This window comes from Scomber scombrus, chromosome 4, assembly GCF_963691925.1.
Source record: "Scomber scombrus chromosome 4, fScoSco1.1, whole genome shotgun sequence".
Lineage (NCBI taxonomy): Eukaryota > Metazoa > Chordata > Actinopteri > Scombriformes > Scombridae > Scomber > Scomber scombrus.
The window spans coordinates 18,744,949-18,759,505 of NC_084973.1; positions in this window are offsets into that span (position 1 = coordinate 18,744,949).

Genomic DNA, 14,557 nt, shown 5'->3' on the forward strand with positions numbered 1-14,557 from the left:
GTTTATTTTTATATGAGAAAAATGGAAGGAAAGTGTCAACCCTACATATTATTTTAGCCCTATGAAAATGACCAAAATATTCTACTGCACCTTGTTTTATTCATAATATTGTCATGCCCATTGGTCGTAAAGATCTCAAATACTGGCACAAAAATTATTTGTATCATATTAGTGCAAAATGTGGGTTAGTACTACCTTCAATATCACTCTTGTTTAGGAATTTTGCTCATTTTTTCCAAATCCAAGGTTTTGTAAAACTAAAATAGTATGCAGTACAGGCTTTTGATGTTTTTTGTCTTCCATCCAACAAAGTTTGGTTAGGCTAAAATCAATACTGATCAAAATATTAACGCCCAAACATAGCTTCCCAGATATGTTTTTGAGGCTATAAAAATAAAATAATATCAAGGGCTGGAAAAATGTGAAAATGTAGGTTTTGAACAGAATCTGATCTGAGACAGAAGGATCCTGCTACAAAGTTTACTTTGTCTTTGGATTTGTAAAATAACAATTATTGCACTGTCTATATGTCCAACCAAAAGCAAGTTTGATGTTCAAAACTAATTTAGGATCTCCAAATCAGAAAAAAAATTGGAATAGCACCTGAATGATTCTTCTTACCAAGTCCATCACAAAATCCAAAACATGGGTAGTTGATGCTGTTCCGCCTTCCCTTTATATGTTAACAGTACATTTAAAAACATATATCATTGCCAATGAAATGTACACACATTTAATCACATTAAGCATTTATTGCCAGTTGGTATAGCATACTTTTTACAGGCTACACATCGAGCATTGTAATAAAGTTGAATTTGCCTTCAGTAGCTTATCTTATCCTCAGATGAGAAAAATAAAACATTGTTTAAATATTGTGATGCATTTCACTCATATTACCAACTGTTGCATGGCACATCTCTTCTAATGGGGCACTGGGGTGAAACCCTAAAGAAAATGATGGTGTGAGAAAGAGACAGATTGATCAACAAGAGTCAGAGACGATGGTGGTGAAGGTGACACTGACAGATTACTTAGCGGATAGCGGTATCATTACTTTGGATTTAAACTTTGCACTCATTAAGAAATTTTGGGCACCTCCGTAATTCTTTAAGATACAGAGTGCTCTGTCTTCTACTTTAAAGAACACACAGACAAATTCTTGCTGATAAATGAGGACATTTATTTATATCTAAATGTCTACCAATAACTGAATAAATGAAGCAATAATAGGGTAAGTATATAAGTAAGTAATAATTATATAATATAAAATGAATAAAACATCTTTAAATGGTGAGTTAAACCTTAAATCAGTCGGTGAAAGTGAAGTCAAGTATGTCAGAGTTATAATAAAATGGCAGAATGCTTGAGAAAATAATTGACTTCTCTAAGATGGAATAAATTTGACATCAACTTGTAATCACAAACAGCTGTGGGTTATACCTACTTATTAAAGCGTTGTGTAGAGATGAGACCTATTCGGCTGAATCTAAAGTTGTTGTCATGCTGAGTCTGTTTGTGTGGCTTGACAGTGAGGTGCAGGCCCGTCTGCCTCCAGGGCTCTAAAATATAAGATGACTTCTGGAAAAATTAACACTTAACTGAAGCAGCGCTGGGTGACTTAGGGGGGAAAAAGATGAGAGCCTGAGGGACTTTTTTTGGCATCTACTAGACAAAACAGTTTTGGGTGTAGAGAAGGCAGTCTCTCCACAAACCCATTTTTTTTTTTCAAGGAAAAATGTGGTGTGGCCACAAGATGGACTTTCTCATCTGGCATTTCCAGAATTGCGAGATTGAGTCTGTGTAGGTGCAGTTTGTATTCAGTCTCTGTCTTCAGCTAAAATAACCAAAAGAAGTAATTTTAACATCTTTGCATCCTGTTAATTCGTTATATTGTCGGGCCATCTTTCTCTCAAAGAGTTTGAACGAACTGGCCAGCATCAGCTGTCACCCCCAATGTGAGACTGCGAGAGATGAAAGGGACGATTCCAGATCAACACCCACCTTGTCTCTTATGGGAAAAGAAAAAGAAAGGATATGTCCTGTGGAATTCAAAAACAAAACAAGCATTAGAGGAGCAGATGATGACGGACATTTGAGAAGGAAAATCAACACTACAAACCCGTGTAAATACCCTCAAGGGAAAATGTGCTACATTAAGATTTGAAAACAGGTTGCTGTTTGATTACAAATCCACTTATAGAGAGATGTTTGAGAGATCTGTCAGGTGTGTGTGTGCCTGGCGCATATATTTGGATGAGCATGTATTGCAGTTCAGTTTCTTGTCAGTGGTGTGTGTTGTCTGTGTACAGTAGTCTCTGTGTACAGTAGTCTCTGTGTGTGTGTGTGTGTGTGTGTGTGTGTGTGTGTGTGTGTGTGTGTGTGTGTGTGTGTGTGTGTGTGTGTGTGTGTGTGTGTGTGTGTGTGTGTGTGTGTGTGTGTGTGTGTGTGTGTGTGTGTGTGTGTGTGTGTGTGTGTGTGTGTGTGTGTGTGTGTGTGTGTGTGTGTGTGTGTGTGTGTGTGTGTTGCTCTGCGGCTGCAGCAGCTCTGTCAAGGGACCACAGCAGTGACAGCAGGCTCATTTGCTGCATGATTATCGACTGGGTTGTTGCGACTGAGAGGAAAGGCCGCCTACGTACACACTCGCACACTTTCAATGACACATAAACACACACAGACACTACACAGACTGTTTCTTGTTTAATCCAATTATGCAGGCCAGTAACCAGCCATATGGCTTCTGCTAGTTCAGAATCTGTATTTGTGTGTGGATGGAGTCATTATAATACAAAGTCAGATCGAGCCCGAGGCCACATGGAGGAAAAAAAAAAAGAAATGTTAAGCAGTACTAACAGTCCAGCACTTTGTGATTTGGGCAACACATTCAAGATGAATAAAATAATACGCATCTGTCCTTTAGTACAATATCATCAAGGCAGGTAACAATTAAACTATGGCTTATTAAATTCACCTGTGCACAAGATTCTTAGTACACAGAGTGGAGCTCTAATCATTTGTACAGTTGTACACAAATTGATTATAAGTGTAAAATAAGAGGTTCTAAGAAGCTATACCATCATGATGGGCATCGGTCAGAACGCATGGGAATAAGACCATGAAACTTGTCTTCACTCTTAAGAGATTTATTTCAGTCATTTAGATTGTGGCAGTGAATGAAAGGGGAAACAAAGACACATGGTCTTAATATCTGAAAGAAAAAGATACAAGATTAAATGAACACAAATGAAATCATCCTCATGTCTTTAAAGGGTAAATTAGGTTTCAATTAAACTAAATGTACATAAATGGACAAAATGTGGAATAAACGCAACCTCTTACCAGATATGCCACCCCATGTGAAGGTGAAAGAAAATGAGTTGGAAAAGAAGGCTGACTTTAAATAAGGCTTGAGTGTACAGGTGTATTAAATTAAGATTATCAAGGGTGAACCGACCAACCAATCAGTGAGAAGGAGAAGATAGGAAGTGAAGTGAGGGAAAGGAAGTGGAATAAATAAAGAAAATAGTGAATCTTTACAACAATGAGTAATATTTATTCATCACTAAGAGTACTTTTAGGTAGTTTTTCTTGCTGACACATGAAATTCAACGTAAAATATCGCTAACATATCTTGCAGCTTTCAAAATAAGCAGTATTATATATTTGGATAACACTTTTATTCACATTATTTCATCAGCTGGAATAGAGTGACAGTACTTTAACAAACGCCGGTGTAACAGACTGAAACAACCTTCCCCAACACAGAGGAGACTCGCTCAACAGATTCAGGACGATGTTGTAGCCAACTTTGGGGCCAATAACATCAATACACGCAGCTGCTCATAAACAAAACTAGAGAACTTTGCCTGATTGTTAAAGAAATATATAACGTTAACCAACCACTGCTTTTTTACACCTGCTTTGTTTTGTTTTGTATTGTGTTGACTGAGGCCAAAGTTTGTTCAAACAAACGACAAAACATCTTATTTATCATGATCATCATTATTCTGCACCAGCTGGTTCTCATCTGCATCCGCCCTCAACTGCATTTTGTCAAAACTTGAGTCATTTGTCAGCTGCATCACTTGCAGGTTGAACAATGTCAACTCAATTTATGAAATAAAACGCACAGAGCAAACTCTGAGTGTTGTTTACCTATAGGTTTAGATTTGTCATTGATCTTTCAAGGGTTATGGATGTAAATGTATGGATCATGAAATTTAAGACATGACCTATATCCCCTATGTCCCCCAGGGTTCGGTGCTTGGTCCTCTCCTCTTCATCCTCTATATGCTCCCCATTCGGCAACATCATCCGTCGCCACGGTCTCCATTTCCACTGCTACGCTGATGATGTCCAGCTCTGCATCTCCACCAAATCCATCACCACCGCAACACACTCCACTCTCACCAACTCCCTCACTGAAATAAAATCATGGATGCAAGCCAACTTCCTCAAAATGAACTGTGACAAATCAGACATCATTATCATCGGTCCCAAATCCCTCATCAATACCACCCATAACTTCCACCTCACCATTGACACCTTTACTTTGTCCCCCTCCTCACACATCCGCAACCTTGGAATTATTCTAGATAGTAACCTCTCCTTCAAAGACCATGTCAACCACATCACAAGAACTGCCTTCTTCCACCTCAAAAACATTGTTCGCCTCCGTCCATCACTCTCCTTCTCCGCCGCTGAAACTCTCATCCACGCCTTCATCACATCCAGACTTGACTACTGCAACAGTATTCTTTATGGCTCACCTTCCAAAATCATCAATAAACTCCAGTACATACAGAACTCTGCTTCTCGCCTGCTCACCCACACCCGTTCCCGTGACCACATCACCCCCTTCCTTCGTAATTTCCACTGGCTCCCTGTACCACAACGCATCCACTTTAAAGTCCTTCTCCTCACCCACAAAACTCTCCATAGCAAGGCCCCCTCCTACCTCACTGCCCTACTCCACCGCCACAAACCTTCCCGCAACCTCCGCTCTGCCGACTCCAACCTCCTATCCCCACCCCCCCATACCAAGCACCGGACTTGGGGAGACAGAGCCTTCTCCATTGCCGCCCCCTCCCTCTAGAACTCGCTCCCCAATCACATCCGTGACTGCACCAACCTGCCCACATTCAAATCACTTCTCAAAACACACCTCTTTAGAATTGCTTTTAATACATGATTAATGCCCACGTCAAGCATTTTACTGTTTTATTTCATTTTACGTGTATTTTAATGTTTCTATATTTATTTTAATTCATTGTTCACTGTGTTTTGTTTTTTGTTGGGTTTTTTTTGTTTTTTTTACCCATGCTTTTCTTACCAATGCATTATTATTATTATATTAATATAACTGAAATTAGGGCGGTTAGATTGTCATAATGTGTTACTTTTTAAGTAACTGCCCATCACAGCTTCTGCTATCCATCAATCCATCCTCAGATGTTTGGCAAATTTGTAGATCATGATAAAAGTATTAGGCAATCATAGATCGATGGAGCAGACACAGGAGCTGACTGACAGATCAGCAGAAGGGTCTGAGTAGAACGACCTGCTTTCAATTGAGAGTAATGATATCAGCGCTACTACCATGCTAATCCATTATGGATTAATGGATTGGAAAGTTCACATAGCTTTGCTGCAAAGTCAAAGGGGGACACTGTTGCACTCAGTTGAGATAATTAAGTTGGGAAAATGTGGTGATTTATTGTCAGATGGATTTGAGAATCGTTGATGCAACACTTATCTGTGCAAAAGGGTAAAGTGTTGAGTAGTTAATTAAAAGTAAAAATTGTATTTCTGAATTTGAAATAAGATGGATCCAGCACTCTTATTCCCAAATATGAGCCTTCGTGTTCAGTCAAACCGCATATGTATATGAATCAAACTTATTACACTGCCATCCCTATTTTAATAGATGACGATGCATCTTGTGTTATTTGGGACTGTAAAGTACGACCATATCCTCTGGCAGCTGAGGAAAATCCTTTAAATTCCTAAAGCTACCCACATTTTTTTTAAGATGAGAAAAGAAAATCCTCCCCACACCTGCTCAAACCTATTGCACACACAAAAAAAACCTACACTCCTGCACATACACATGCACACTGATGCACCAAACTTCAGAAGAGTGTAACGGCAGGCTCTCGTACTTGTGCTTTGATGTGTGTGAAAACAGAGTGGTGCTTGTGTGCATACATGGTTGTATGTGTGTGTATATGGTCGTGTAGTCTGTGTGTTCTTTTGATGTAGTGATATTAAGGCTGTGGCTAAGCTTCGCAAGTCCAAGATAATCTTTATTTTATTTCTTATTTTATGACACCCACAGTTGCTGCAAGAGAAAACAAACAAACAAACAAACAAACAAAACATGTATGCATGATTGAAGACTTATCGTGTCCAGGGAAATATAAACACCACAGGGTGTTTGAAATTTAAATTCCTCACTTTAGATATACTGAAGTGATCCTAATCCATTATTTCATAGATATTACAAACTGGAAGCTTTACCTTTTTACATTTGTAAAATGTGAACTTGAAATTTTAATGCAGATAGCTTCTTATTGCAGTTTTCCACACTCTACACTGATGGGAGAACAATGAGCTATAAAATGCTTTTTGACCGTACATGTGAAGCAGTTTCTCTCACTTTCACTTTCTGTCTGTCTCTTTCTTGCTCTATTTGTTCCAAAGTCTAACACAATCACAGCTTTTTCTCACACATAATAACATTGTGCCAGCTAGAGTCCTATTATTCACCAGGAAGCCATGTTATGAGAATGAACACCAATTATTTTCATAAACATCGTTTCATGATAATATTCATATAACTATTGTATTATAATTGTATTTGATTTAATGTCAGATCGCCACTGCTATCATCATGAATCAGATAATAGACCTTGTATGACAAAAGCTTCTCTAAACTAAATGTATCATAAAGCAGGGACGGCAGGACCGAAGTGCTTTAAAGGAAATGAAAATCTTTGCTCATCATGTTCCCATTCTCACTGAAAAATACTGTGTTGCAACATACTACCTCTTATCTCTGGATGCTGGCTTCTCAGCACACAACAAAAATATGTCTCAGTATACTCTGTCTTTAAATTGAGTTTATGAGAAGACGCCATATAAACAACTAACTGATTTTTGATTCGATGACTTTGACAGTGAGGATTATCTGATCGTTCATGGGTTGTGATGTACAGTAATATGATGTTTTTTAAAAAGATTGAATATATAGAATTTGGTCACTTTTCTTAAATTCAGCCAGGACCTTCCCTTCTAGGACATTTTAAAAACTGCACCAGAGATTGTAGGTGTAAACCTCTGTGTGAAGCGTGGCTTTGTGGCTACATACTGTGTGACACTGCGGGGGCTGAGAGGACACTGAATGACCATAATCACTCAGTGGAGCATGGATAGAGACACACGGACCCACAGTGCCATTAGTTAGTGCTAACCAGCCATGAGCAGCTACATTACTGTCAGGCTTTCTGTTTCTCTCCTGGAAGAGCAGGGAGTCCAAAAGACTTTTGAGGGTCACTAGAAGCACATTTATGTCCCATAGAAAAAATGGCTTTGTTACCTGTGTTGAAGCTGGACCTCTTACAAGAGGCTCTGGCTCTGTGTGGGGGAGTGCCGGTACATATCATAGCCTCTTTTATAGTGCTGTTTTAGTGGTCAGGTCTGAATATCTAGTGAAGCTGAAAATAACTCAGTAATTGAATTTGATGGGTCTAACCTTATACGGGTACTTTATTTAATTGCACCAATGACCAATTCATATCTGCTTAAACAAGACATGTATCATGGTTGATTTGGCACAATTTGTGGATCACCATGTATCTTTTTTATACTGTGCCCCAGATTTAGAAAACACAGACTGTGACAACCTACCAATCTGGCTACCAGCCTTGGTCTCCTGGCTGCACCACAAGGGAAATCAAGCAAGTGAATAGGTTTAGATGAGGCATGTGCTTGACTACTAAATTATGACTGAACATAGTCTGACATAGGTTCATATGTCTGTGATTTTCAATGATTGTGGGTCTTTATGTGAATCACAGTATGCGCCAAACTGTTGTATTTCCAGTGTGCGACAGAGTAGAAAAGAGAAACTAACGAACGCATGTACACCTCCTCCTGGAATAGAAAAAAGGAAATACTCAAAATAAGACCTCCAAAAGTCTGTCTGTTTTAGTCCATTATATAGTAAATACAAATTATAACACATGATCAGAAACATTTAAAATATATGTAAGTCTGAAACTAGTAGTAAGAAAATAATAACAATACAAAACAAACTAAAGAAATGATAAGGCACAAGATCAATCTCAACAGACTTGATAAAGATTTTTCATTTGTGAAAGAGTCTGATCCTTACCTGCAGGGTGCTGCACAAGCCCCAATTGCCAAAATGTGAGCAAGATTAGAAAACACCACACAGCTCAAACACAGCACCACCTGTACCACCTCCAATGTTCTGGTCTGAGAACTGTTGGTGCTGTAGGCAAGATCATCCAAGCAGTCCCACACACACACACACACACACACACACACACACACACACACACACACACACACACACACACACACACACACACACACACACACACACACACATCTACCACAGCACAAAACATCACGCACACACATAGCACACGCTCTGCCGTTACCATTTATGAATGTGAGAAGTGGATTGTTTGCATGTCAAGATGAAGATTATAGAATACCATTACAGCTTATTCTATGCATGGCTGCAGTTGCTGAAGATAAATTCAAGCTGAGTAATATGCAGCCTTGTGAGGCTGAACTGTTGGCACGGTACAGCAATCTCATGTGTGGCTTCCCACTCATCTCGATTTTAGAAGCTAAATTGTTACATAACTGAGTAAAAAATGTTCAGGAGAACACATATTTCTGTCTTTAACTAAACCCTCTTAACACAATAGAGCCTTTTTCCTGGCAAATATGGGATTATTGAGGCTAATACTGATTTGATATTTGAGAGTTAAAAAAGTCTGATAATTAGATTGGAAAATACAATTTTTTTTTTACATAAGCTATAACATAAAAAAAATGAAAGATAAGGTTTTCTTAACTTAGTTTTTTGTTACAACTGTAACCAAGAAATCCACTGGACTGGACAGTTTTCAACAATGAACTTGTCACTACTTTCTGTTGGACAAACTACAGTGTGGTGAATCTGTTTCTAAATGTATCATTAGAATTTCTCTTCTTCAGTTTCTTGTAGTAATTTATTGGCTGATGTATGCCAATACTGATGTATCTACATAATTCATCAATCACGGCATAAATACTGTTCACATAATGTTCTCTCTTTGTCAGCAACTAACGATTATTTTCATTAAAGATTAATCTGATGATTATTTTCCCAATTAATCACTTTGTTTATAAATGGTCAAAAAAATGTAACTTTATGTTATTTTGATTATTGTTTCATTGTTTTGAGTCTTTATTTAAGAATGTCAATATCCTCTGCTTCCAGCTTCTTAAATGTGAGTATTTTCTGGTTTATTTATTCTTCTATGTCAGTAAACTGATTATCTTTGGTTTTTTTATGGACCAAACAAGTAAATGATTAATCCAGAAAATAGCCAACAGATTAATCAATAATGAAAATATTTGTTATTTACTATAGTTTACTGTCATTCTACTATCTTATTTGAAAAGCTTAATGTAGCAAGTACTGAATGTTTATTCAGTTGTCAATTAAGTTTCTGTTAATCTACTAATTGATTAATTACAGCAATTCTGTCTCTGTGAACTGGACAGGTTTTTAAAGTTAAATTGTAAACCTGGTTTGTATGTGTCTGTATGCCTGATTGACAATTTCCCCATTGTCACTTCTGAATAGTGAGTGTGTGGAGGAGTCTTGACCTTGTCAAGTGTGCTTCACCCATCACATGATTGAGCTGCTTTCAGTGGATGAGTGAGAGGTTTGGGGACTTGGGTACAATCAAATGGTCCCAGAGACAGAGATACAGACAGACTGGAGCTCGGGCACATACTGCAGTGTCCTTGCATCATGTCCTTGATTCTTTAACTAAAAATGACACGGCTACAGGTCAAACCTGTTACCATCCCAGGTCACCACTCACTGTACCTGTAATGTTTTACTGATTGTTGACTTTATGTAGAGCATTTAATGATATGATCTTTACTGTCTTGTTTATCTTCTATTTAGTATTAAACTACTATTACTTGTCTGGTGGTTTATTTTCACTTACTCAGCTCAGAACATCTACAATAGTGCTAGCCAAAGGCTCTCACAGCAGCAGAGTAAATCAGCCTAATCATCTCTGGTTGAAATGTGGACATTCATTTACTTCTACTTCTCCTGTGAATTTTCTTTTTTGTCAAAGTTAACAGCTTCTGGTACAAAACAACAACACCTGTATTGTTTATTGACATCATGCGCTAGATCTGCTACACGTCAATCATTTCTGTGACTCTTGACTTTAACTTCCTTAAACTAACACAAACATACACTCTGTTTGTGAGTATTATGTAGCCATTATGTGTGGCCCTTTTAAAAAATGATCCCCACCACCTTCCATTTGCTGCATCTGCCACACTGGCACTGGCTGCAATCAGCAGTGTAATTTTAGGGAGCTGTGGAATGGACGTGTACCTGCCACTTTTCTGACAACATTAAATTCTTACTACTGCTAATGAAGGTTCACTTGCTACCAAATGATGAGAGTGAGTGTCTGTGTGCGGTTGCCTCTGTTCAAATCACTTCATTGCATAAACCTCTATTTAAAAAAAGGAAAGCATGATATGTACTCTGTCATGGGGCTGTGTGATATGACGATATATCGTGTAATGAGAGAAAAATGTCCATCATTTCATGTTATGCTCTATAGTTTATTCATTGTGACGCAAATCACACTTTTCATGGCAACATTTTTCGTTGTTTGGAGTCTGTCCATCTTATGCGCAATTGATGAATTATTCTTGGCTTTTTACAGTACTTATTGTTCACTTACAGTAACGTAATGAATGTAGTTGTTTCTCCAGCTCTCCACTGCTGTCTGTCTCTCTGCTGCTGCACACATAGAGGTTTCAGCCCCACCACCACTGAGGAAGAGAAGAGGAGAGAAGCAGTGAGATGGCGACTAAATTACAGCAAAATGCTCTAGAGACTGTCTTTATTTATGTTATTTACTAAATTTATATACACTTATTTCATTTCAGCTCAGTGTCAGAGCATCTGATGCGTTTTGGTGTTATGGTCATGCTGCTCTCCTCTATTCTCTATGTTACACTGTGGGCGGAGCTGAGCCATCTGTATGTGTGTTTTACACACAAGAGAGACAGTGAACCAGATAAAGTACTTTACTCATTACGTTACTGTAAGTGCAATAAAAGCTTTTGAAGTAAAAACCCTAGAAGAGTAATTTAATTTAATGTGGGACTGAGGGGCAAACGGACCAAATATTTATTCACTGAATTAAAATGTGCTGTTTTATGATAGGTATCATTATCAGGATATAAAATGTCCTACATTATCATGATTCCCATGAAGTGAAAACAGATGAGATGGAAAAGTTTTTGTACAAATAAAAACAATATGTGACAAAGTGCAATGGAAACAGACCAAAGAATTAATGACCTACATGAAGCATGCGTATAGAGAGGGACTTGGGACTATTTTTTGACCTGTAGCAGGATTTAAATTTAGCCGTTTTCTTCCCTTCCAACTGAGTCACAGAAACTGACCCACATGAGTGTTTGTGTTCTGTGGGGAATATGGCATGCATGGCTGGAATTGACAAGAGTAGAAATAAACTAACTAAAAGGGGCCAACACACCTACAAGGTGGCCTTGCCTTTCGCCGCCTTTCGGCGACCTTTAATCCAAAAGGCCGCCTAATCAACACAACAATGAAGATTATTAACTATAAGCCTGTACCCAAACTCATAAGCTACTCCACCCAGAAGAGGGATGAAATATATACTTTATGAATAAAATAATATTCTGTGTTGCAAACAAGCATAGAAACAAAAAGATTACCAGAAGGTTATATAAAGTTTTTTTTCTTCTTTTTTCTAAATATCCAATGTGTCAAATGTATTGACATGTATTTATTATGCCATTTATTACAAATGATATTGTAGAGTGCTGGATTGACCCTCCTCAAGATTTCCCAGCATGCAACAGCAAGAACAATCAGTTCATGTTTCTTAATGTTATTTAACTGGTTTGTCTCATTTTACTGTTATTAGACTTTGTTAAACATGGGCCCATAGTGGGTGGTTATATCTACAAATATGAAAACTGTCCCGAAGTGGAAACTTGCCTTCAGTTTCACTACAACACATGTCGAAAAAACATACAACATTTGTTAATACATTGTCTCAGCATACACATTCATGAAAAACAAAACAAACATTGCAGCACAGTCACAGTCTCTGACTATCTACATTTATTCAAACTAAGAATAATCGTCATATACACCAAAGCTTGAAGCAAACTGACCTCCCACATAGGCAAATATGGGTCATGAGACCTTGCTCTCAGTCAAACTGTCTTACAGTTGAGTATTATTGACCTTCCTCCCACTGAAACTGACCTATGGATAAGCATTATTGACCTTCCTCATGTTGTGGTTTTATCTGGGAGAAGGGCAAGAATACTGACCTGTCAGGTGGTTTTGTCTGGAAGAAAGGTGAAGATACTGACCTGGCAGACAGTTTTATTTGACAGAAGGTCGATGATACAGATGCGTGACGTGGTTTGATCAGAAGGAAAATCATAAATATTGACCTGTGAGTTGGCTTGATTAGACAATGCTGCATTCATTTTGACCTATAACCTTTTGCCTAGGTAACAGGTCAGTTTGCCTCAAACTGTGCAATATTGAAGCTTTGTAGCAATGCTGCCCTGTAATCATAGACATAATCACAACTATGTGTTCATGACATGCACGTTTAACAATGTCCCACAACAGTCAAATGAGACAACAGTTAAATAACACTCAAACACTGACGTGATTGTACTTGCTGTTGTATGCTGGGAAGTCCTGGAAAGGGTAAACCCGGTACTTGATATTATAATTTATAATTAATGAGTCCTTATGTTTTGGAGATACAACATTAATCTTTGATTCCATATCCCACTGAACCCCGTGTCACAACACTGGAGATTTTTCCCCCAAAAAATACAACTTTAAATGTCTAAATTATCAGATTTGGTAACCTTACCTATTTTCATGCTCATCTGCAACACAAAGTATAATCTTTTATTCATAAAGTACGTAGTTCATCCCTTTTCTGTGTGGAGTAGCTTATGAGTGTGGTTACAGACTTATGGTTATTCATTTTCATTTTTGTTTTGATGTGAGCTGCCTTTTGGATTAAGTACTGAAGGTGTGTCGGCCCTTCAAGATTTATTTTTATTTTCTCTTGTCCACCTCCTTAGACACATACAGTATGGGTCAGTTTATGTGACTCCTGGGTCAGTTGGAAGGACAGAAAACTGCTCCATCAACTGTGCCTGGTCAGTGCCCAAGAATTGATGTGCCACAGGTCACAAAAATATTCTCAAGCGCAACTAAGCATGTGTCTTTAATTATGTAATCATTATTATTATTATTATTATATTAATGTAATTATGTCTTCTTGTTGTGCCCACAACAGGAAAATTAGCACAACTGGCTGTTGACCTTGAAGTTTCAACTACAAATATTTGCATACTGGAAGTGGATGGAAATGTGCATTCATTTGAATTCTTTGCAATTTAGATGCAGAAATAAACTGGAATTACATTCAATAAAATCGTTCAGAGACAAACTTTAGAGCCTCTGAAGTTTACTTTGCGGCTTAACTATCAGTATTTCCAGCTTTATATAATGACTTGCAAGCAATAACTTGCTTGGTAAAGTGTGATGCAGGGCTTTTCTGTGGCTTTCAAATAAGTAATTGCTTGCAGTCTAATAGACCAATTTGAGGTGGACGTCAGAGTTGCGTCACTGCAGTTGCACACACGGTTTGTTGAGAGAAAAACAGTGGAAACAAGTGGAAGGAAACGGGCGAGATCCCCGAAATTAGGAAAAAAATGCCATCCACGCTATTGGATGTCAGAATAGTAATGCAAAAAAACAAAAAAAAAACCTTCATTGTCTTAGAATACTGTTGTCGATTGGTTGCAAGCCATTAAATGGACAGACTGGACTGATGAAATCATCTCATCTCATTTAATATCAGACAAGGTTTTCTCCACTGTTTATCAAACACAAATGCAAAATCAATAATGTAGTTAATAATGATAAATTAGTAACAGCAGCAACCACAAAGCTGGCACTCTGTTTCAGGCTGTTTCATAATGGTAAACACCATTGATAAACTTTAGCGACATTATCGTATAAGCAGTAGTGGCATATACAAACCAAATTGCTCATAGACAGTTTAGCTACAGTATAACTTCACTTAGTGTTTATCAAGCATTTAATGAGTGAATGGGGCTCACAGTAATATTTCATCTGTGATATGACATTTACTCTACACTGTGACTGAGCATGAAT